Raw genomic sequence first — 9189 nt, 5'->3', positions numbered from 1 at the left:
CCATCAGTCTGATTCAGTATCAACAGGCCCAGTCCCTGGTGAGGAGAAATATTCCTCAGTCTGATTCAGTATCAGCAGGCCCAGGCCCTGAGGAGGAGAACTATCCATCAGTCTGATTCAGTATAAACAGGCCCAGGCCCTGAGGAGGAGAACTATCCATCAGTCTGATTCAGTATAAGCAGGCCCTGAGGAGGAGAACTATCCATCAGTCTGATTCAGTATAAGCAGGCCCAGGCTCTGGTGTGGAGAACTATCTATCAGTCTGATTCAGTATCAGCAGGCCCAGGCCCTGAGGAGGAGAACTATCCATCAGTCTCATTCAGTATAAGCAGGCCCAGGCCCTGAGGAGAAGAACTATCCATCAGTCTGATTCAGTATAAGCAGGCCCTGAGGAGGAGAACTATCCATCAGTCTGATTCAGTATAAGCAGGCCCAGGCCCTGAGTAGAAGAACTATCCATCAGTCTGATTCAGTATAAGCAGGCCCTGAGGAGGAGAACTATCCATCAGTCTGATTCAGTATCAGCAGGCTCTGGTGAGGAGAACTATCCATCAGTCTGATTCAATATCAGCAGGCTCTGGTGAGGAGAACTATCCCTCAGTCTGATTCAGTATCAGCAGGCCCAGGCTCTAGTGAGGAGAACTATCCCTCAGTCTGATTCAGTGTCAGCAGGCCCAGGCTCTAGTGAGGAGAACAATCCATCAGTCTGATTCAGTATCTGCAGGCCCAGGCCCTGAGGAGGAGAACTATCCATCAGTCTGATTCAGTATAAACATGCCCAGGCCCTGAGGAGAAGAACTATCCATCAGTCTGATTCAGTATAAGCAGGCCCAGGGCCCGAGGAGGAGAACTATCCATCAGTCTGATTCAGTATAAGCAGGCCCAGGCCCTGAGGAGGAGAACTATCCATCAGTCTGATTCAGTTTAACCTGTTAGGGCTAGGGGGCAGTATTGACACGGCTGGATAAAAAACGTATCCGATTTAATCTGGTTACTACTCCTGCCCAGTAACTATAATATGCATATAATTATTGGCTTTGGATAGAAAACACTCCAAAGTTTCTAAAACTGTTTGAATGGTGTCTGTGAGTATAACAGAACTCAAATGGCAGGTAAAAACCTGAGAAAATTCCATGCAGGAAGTACCCTGTCTGACCATTTCTTGGCCTTCTTTGCCATCTCTATCCATTACAAAGGATCTCTGCTGTTACGTGACACTTCCTACGGCTCACATGGGCTCTCAGAAGGCGGCAAAAAGCTGAATCGTGGCTTTGCAGGCTCTGGATGAAACAAAGTAGCGCGTTTGGGTAGTGGCTGGTTACAGTACTGTGAGACTCAGACTCGTGCCCGCGTCGACTGAATGCTTTGTTTTCTTTCCTCTGTTTACCTAAACGGAGATTCCCGGTCGGAATATTATCGCTTTTTTACGAGAAAAATGGCATAAAAATGGATTTTAAACAGCGGTTGACATGCTTCGAAGTACGGTAATGGAATATTTAGATTTTTTTTGTCACGAATTGTGCCATGCTCGCGACCCTGATTTACCATTTCGGATAGGGTCTGGAACGCACGAACAAAACGCCGCTATTTGGATATAACGATGGACTATTTTGGACCAAACCAACATTTGTTATTGAAGTAGCAGTCCTGGGAGTGCATTCTGACGAAGACAACAAAGGTAATCAAACTTTTGTAATAGTAAATCTGATTTTGGTGAAGGCTAAACTTGCTGGGTGTCTAAATAGCTAGCCCCGTGATGGCTGGGCTATGTACTTAGAATATTGCAAAATGTGCTTTCACCAAAAAGCTATTTTAAAATCGGACATATCGAGTGCATAGAGGAGTTCTGTATCTATAATTCTTCAAATAATTGTTATGCTTTTTGTGAACGTTTATCGTGAGTAATTTAGTAAATTGTTAGTAAATTCCCCGGAAGTTTGCGGGGGGTATGCTAGTTCTGAACGTCACATGCTAATGTAAAAAGCTGGTTTTTGATATAAATATGAACTTGATTGAAGAAAACATGCATGTATTGTATAACATAATGTCCTAGGGTTGTCATCTGATGAAGATCATCAAAGGTTAGTGCTGCATTTAGCTGTGGTTTGGGTTTTTGTGACATTATATGCTAGCTTGAAAAATGGGTGTCTGATTATTTCTGGCTGGGTACTCTGCTGACGTAATCTAATGTTTTGTTTTCATTGTAAAGCCTTTTTGAAATCGGACAGTGTGGTTAGATTAACGAGAGTCTTGTCTTTAAAATGCTGTAAAATAGTCATATGTTTGAGAAATTGAAGTAATAGCATTTCTAAGGTATTTGAAAATCGCGCCACGGGATTCAACTGGCTGTTGCGTAGGTGGGATGAATTCGTCCCGCCTAGCCCAGAGAGGATAAGCAGGCCCAGGCCCTGAGGAGGAGAACTATCCCTCAGTCTGATTCAGTATCAGCAGTCTCTGGTGAGGAGAACTATCCATCAGTCTGATTCAGTTTAAGCAGGCCCTGGTGAGGAGAACTATCTCTCAGTATGATTCAGTATCAGCAGGCTCAGGCCCTGAGGAGGATAACTATCCATCAGTCTGATTCAGTATCAGCAGGCCCAGGCTCTGAGGAGGAGAACTATCCATCAGTCTGACTCAGTATAAGCATGCCCAGGCCCTGGTGAGGAGAACTATCCATCAGTCTGATTCAGTATAAACAGGCCCTGGCCCTGGTGAGGAGAACAATCCATCAGTCTGATTCAGTATCAGCAGGCCCAGGCCCTGAGGAGGAGAACTATCCATCAGTCTGATTCAGTATCAGCAGGCCCTGAGGAGGAGAACTATCCATCAGTCTGATTCAGTATCAGCAGGCCCAGGCCCTGAGGAGGAGAACTATCCAAGAACTACCACAAAGATTCAAATCAAATCAAATGTTATTTGATTTAACAAATAATTAAAAAGCAGCAGTAAATAACAATAGCGGGGCTATATACAGGTGGTACCAATACAGAGTCAATGTGCGGGGGCACTGGTGTTGAGGTAATTAAGGTAATATGTAAATGTAGGTAGAGATATTAAAGTGACTATGCATAGATAATAGCAGAGAGTAGCAGCAACGTAGAAGGGGGTGTGGGGGGAGGCAATGCAAATAGTCCGGGTTGCCATTTGATTAGCTGTTCATGAGTCTTATGGCTTGGGGGTAGAAGCTGTTTAGAAGCCTCTTGGGCCTAGACTGGTACCGCTTGCCGTGCGGCAGCAGAGAGAACAGTCTATGACTAGGGTGGCTGGACTCTATGACAATTTTTAGGGCCTTCCTCTGACACCGGCTGGTATAGAGGTCCTGGATGGCAGGAAGCTTGGCCCTGGTTATGTACTGGGCCGTACGCATTACCCTCTGTAGTGCCTTGCGGTCGGAGGCCGAGCAGTTGCCATACCAGGCAGTGATGCAACCTGTCAGGATGCTCTCGAGGGTGCAGCTGTAAAACCTTTTGAGGATCTGAGGACCCATGCCAAATATTTTCAGTCTCCTGAGGGTGAATAGGTTTTGTCATGCCCTATTCATGACTGTCTTGGTGTGCTTGGACCATGTTAGTTTGTTGGTGATATGGACGCCAAGGAACTTTGCCTGGACTCAATGAGCTGTGTAAGCCATAAGCAAACAGGAAAACGCTCATCCACAGGCGGCGCTCCTAGTGGCCGGGGACTTTAATGCACGGAAATTTAAATCCGTTTGACCTAATTGCTTGAAAAAGAGAGATACTTTGAAAAAAGTACAATTTTCAATTAATCGAAAATGAGACAAGGCAAAAAGGCAATTTTTAAACAATGGATGAGCTTTTCTTAGTAATCTACTTCAGAACCATTTAGGGTTCAAGTAATATTTTTGAATAAGTGAAGATTTTAGAGAAAGATTTAGTGCTTTTATATTTAATAATCTCAACCCACCCAATTCGTATTTGTTAAATAGATAGGCACACTTTATTTTGTCTGGTTTAGCGTCCCAGATAAAGCGAAATATTTTTTGCTCATATGATTTGAAAAACGAATCATCAGGAGTAGGCAGCGCCATAAGTAAGTGAGTAAACTGAGATATGACTAAGTAGTTAATCAGGTCAATTTTTCCATAAATAGACAGTCATTTACCTACCTATGGTTGCAGGATCTTGTCTATTTCAAGTTTTCTATCGAAATTTATTGTGGAGAGCTTATTTATATATTTTGTGCTAGGAATACCAAGTATGTCTACTTCACCATCATCCCATTTTATAGGTTAACTGCAGGGTAATGTAAAAGTTGTATTTTTTAAAGATCCACTACGTAATATTGTACACTTATCGTAATTAGGTTTTAGTCCAGAGAGTACAGAAAAGTTATCTAGATCTTCAATGAGACATTGCAGGGATCTAGCTTGCGGACTTAATATAAAACTTGAGTCATCGGCATACATGGACACCTTTGTTTTTAAGCCTTGGATTTCTAATCCTCTAATGTTGTTATTGGATCTGATTTTATAGCTAGTATTTCGATGGCCATAACGAATAGATATGGTGACAGCAGACACCCTTGTATAACTCCTCTTGACAATTCAAAACTCTGAGAAGTAGCCGTTATTTTAAACCTGGGGTTGCTATACCTTATTTTTACCCATTTATAAGAGAATCACCAAAACTGAAAAAATCCAGGCATTTATAAATAAAATCCAGTCTTACTTTTTTCAAATGCCTTTTCAAAATCCACTATAAATACCAGGCCTGGCTTCTTATATGTTTCATGATGTTCTATTATTTCTAGTCGTTGTCGTATATTATCTCCAATGTATCGCCCATGTAAAAAAACCTGTCTGATCAGGATGAACAATACCTGGTAAAACCCTTTAAATTCTGAGTGCTATGCATTTCGCATCACAACATTGAACTGTAAGGGGCCTCTAGTTTTTTAGATGGTCTGGATCTTTATATTTGCCATCTGGGTCTTGTTTTAATAATAGAGAAATCAGACCTTCCTGCTGAGTACCTGACAGACTACCATTTCCATGGGAGTAGTTAAAAGAATCTAACAATGGAGCTTTTAGTATATCAAAAAAAGGCTTGATATACCTCTACCGGTATGCCGTCAAGCCCAGGGGTTTTTCTAGACTGAAAGGATTTAATAGCCTCAAAAAGTTCTTCCTCTGTAATTTGGTCTTTCTGTACATTTGTTAATTTTCCATTTTTTATATTATCTGGAAAGAATTCCTTACCAAAATCTTCATTCAGTGGGAGAAGATGGGACGGAAAAGAGAACATCTGCCTAAAAGATTTAGCCGTCCTCTTTTAAAATATCATACTCCATTTTCAGTAACGAGTTTCTGCAAATTATTTTTGTTAGTGTTCCTGTTTTGGAGATTCGGGAAGAATTTTGTGCATTTTTCTCCATATTCTATCATTTGCTTTATTTTTGTAATGGATTACATTAGATCGTTCTTGAATAGGTTCCTCAAGTTCTTTTTGTTTTTCCTCTAACATATTTTGTATGTCTGTAGTATCGTTTTTATTGCTATCTACCTGTACTATTAGTTAATGTATTTCCCATGTTAGTCCTCTCTTTAGCCAGAAGCTGCTTTTTTATTATTGATGAATATTGAATTGAATAACCTCTGAAGGTACATTTAAAGGTATCCCAAACAATAAATTCAGTTATAAATTATTTTGTCTTAGTTAACCTGTTGGGTCTAGGGGGCAGCATTTGCACGTCTGGATAAAAAAAATGTACCCGATTTAATCTGGTTACTAATCCTACCCAGTAACTACAATATGCATATACTTATTATATATGGATAGAAAACACTCTAAAGTTTCCAAAACTGTTTGAATGGTGTCTGTGAGTATAACAGAACTCATTTGGCAGGCAAAACCCTGAGACATTTTCTGACAGGAAGTGGATACCTGATGTGTTGTATTGACTTTAAACCTATCCCATTGAAAAACACAGGGGTTTAGGAATATTTTGGCACTTCCTATTGCTTCCACTAGATGTCACCAGCCTTTACAAAGTGTTTTGAGTCTTCTGGAGGGAGATCTGACCGAACAAGAGCCATGGAACGTTGATGTCCCATTAGACACCTGGCGCGCTAGTTCATGTTGGGTACCCTCGTTCCAATACGTTATAAAAGAGTATGCATTCGTCCACCTTGAATATTATTCATGTTCTGGTTAAAAAAGGCCCTAATGATTTATGCTATACAACGTTTGACATGTTTGAACGAACGGAAATATATTTTTTCCCCTCGTTCATGACGAGAAGTCCGGCTGGCTTACATCATGTGCTAACGAGACGGAGATTTTTGGACATAAATGATGAGCTTTTTTGAACAAAACTACATTCGTTATGGACCTGTGATACCTGGAAGTGACATCTGATGAAGAGAATCAAAGGTAATGGATTATTTACATAGTATTTTCGATTTTAGATCTCCCCAACATGACGTCTAGTCTGTATCGCAACGCGTATTTTTCTGGGCGCAGTGCTCAGATTATTGCAAAGTGTGATTTCCCAGTAAGGTTATTTTTAAATCTGGCAAGTTGATTGCGTTCAAAAGATGTAAATCTATAATTCTTTAAATGACAATATAATATTTTACCAATGTTTTCTAATTTTAATTATTTAATTTGTGACGCTGACTTGACTGCCGGTTATTGGAGGGAAACGATTTCCTCAACATCAATGCCATAGTAAAACGCTGTTTTTTGATATAAATATGAACTTGATAGAACTAAAAATGCATGCATTGTCTAACATAATGTCCTAGGAGTGTCATCTGATGGAGATTGTAAAAGGTTAGTGCATCATTTTAGCTGGTTTTATGGTTTTGGTGACCCTGTCTTTGACTTGACAAAACATTACACACAACTCTTGTAAATGTACTGTCCTAACATACTCTAAATTTATGCTTTCGCCGTAAAACCTTTTTGAAATCGTAAAACGTGGTTAGATTAAGGAGATGTTTATCTTTCAAATGGTGTAACATAGTTGTATTTTTGAAAAATTTGAATTTTGACATTTATTTGGATTCAAATTTGCCGCTCTTGAAATGCACCTGCTGTTGATGGAGTGCACCACGGGTGGCACGCTAGCGTCCCACCTAGCCCCAAGAGGTTAAAAATAAGTTGTCCTCCAGTAAACTTTGATTAAATGTACAATATCTCCATACTCTGCTGACATAACCTAATGTTTTGCTTTCGTTGTAAAGCCTTTTTGAAATCGGACAGTGTGGTTAGATTAACGAGAGTCTTGTCTTTAAAATGGTGTAAAATAGTCATATGTTTGAAAAATTGAAGTTTTTGTATTTTTGAGGAATTTGAATAACGCGCCACGGGATTACACTGGCTGTTGAGTAGGTGGGCGTCCCACCTAGCCCATAGAGGTTAATTAAAGTTATTTAGTGAGGTAGTCAGATCTTTCCATGATGGAGTATGTTGTTCCTCCATAGCGTAAAGCTGTTGGTACTCGTCCATTTCCCTCAGGATCTCCTTAGTACCCAGGTTGGCTCTTTACTGCAACCAGTTGTTTAGCAAAAAGTTAACAATTAGTCTTTCCCACGATGACAACAGGTTTTTGTAGTACAGCCAGCTAGCACACGCGGAATCCACACAAAAAAAAAACAAGTTTGGTACTCATATTTAATTAATAGCGGTTTCGTTTTAATCAAGACTAACAAACCGAGTGTTTTTCCAGCATACAGTGTTCAGCTGCGCACTCTGATGATGTATGACTTGTTTCAACAATTGTTTGCTAGGGTGAGTTTCCATTGAACTATCTTGTGTCGATAAAAACAGCATAAAGTTGGGAAAAGTTTATCCTTATCACCGCCTCTCACGCCACCTTCGCGGCGCCCAAAGGTCCCCCGCCCTCTCCGCTTCTCACCACATTCCTTCCATTGAAAATGAATGGGAAGCGTTGTTTCACCGCACAGCAACGCATGCTAGTTAACATGGGGCATAACCCAACCAGTTAGACAAAAATACTAGGTAGAGCAGTTTTAGTAACCCATCGCCTGCTCTCTTCTAACAACAGCTCACTGTGTCATTATTGAGATTCCAAAACAGAACCGTTGCTAGGTTCCTCACTGACACAGTGCCAGGATGATGAGGAGAGAGAAGAGAGTGACCACGACCACACAACTTCTGACCACATCTAAACTTAGCAAAAAAAGAAACGTCCCGTTTTCAGGACCCTGTCTTTCAAAGATAATTCGTAAAAATCCAAATTACTTCACAGATCTTCATGGTAAAGGGTTTAACTTGTTATGGATAGGGGGCAGTATTTTCACGGCCGGATAAAAAACGTACCTGATTTAATCTGGTTATTACTCCTGCCCAGAAACTAGAATATGCATATAATTAGTAGCTTTGGATAGAAAATACTCCAAAGTTTCGAAAACTGTTTGAATGGTGTCTGTGAGTATAACAGAACTCAAATGGCAGGCCAAAACCTGAGAAAATTCTGTACAGGAAGTACCCTGTCTGACCATTTCTTGGCCTTCTTTTTCATCTCTATCCAAAACAAAGGATCTCTGCTGTAACGTGACATTTTCTAAGGCTCCCATAGGCTCTCAGAAGGCGCCAGAATGTTGAATGATGACTTTGCAGCCCATGGCTGAAAAACAGTAGCGCATTTGGTAAGTGGTCGATCTGAGAACAATGAGACGGGTGCGCGCATGCACATGAAGAGTCCATTTTAGATTTTGAGTCTTTGAACAGAAAGGACGTCTCCCGGTCGGAATATTATCGCTTTTTTACGAGAAAAATCGCATAAAAATTGATTTTAAACAGCGTTTGACATGCTTCGAAGTACGGTAATGTAATATTTTGAATTTTTTTGTCACGATATGCGTCCGCGCATCACCCTAAGTTACCCTTCGGATAGTGTCTTGAACGCACGAACAAAACGCCGCTATTTGGATATAACTATGGATTATTTGGAACCAAAACAACATTTGTTGTTGAAGTAGAAGTCCTGGGAGTGCATTCTGACGAAGACAGCAAAGGTAATCACATTTTTCTTATAGTAAATCTGAGTTTGGTGAGTACCAAACTTGGTGGGTGTCAAAATAGCTAGCCTGTGATGGCGAGCTATCTACTGAGAATATTGCAAAATGTGCTTTCACCGAAAATATATTTTAAAATCGGACACTGCGATTGCATAAAGGAGTTCTGTATCTATAATTCTTAA

This window comes from Salmo salar, chromosome 21, assembly GCF_965601325.2.
Source record: "Salmo salar chromosome 21, fSalSal1, whole genome shotgun sequence".
In the NCBI taxonomy this organism is placed as follows: Eukaryota; Metazoa; Chordata; class Actinopteri; order Salmoniformes; family Salmonidae; genus Salmo; species Salmo salar.
This window is presented reverse-complemented; position numbering follows the sequence as displayed.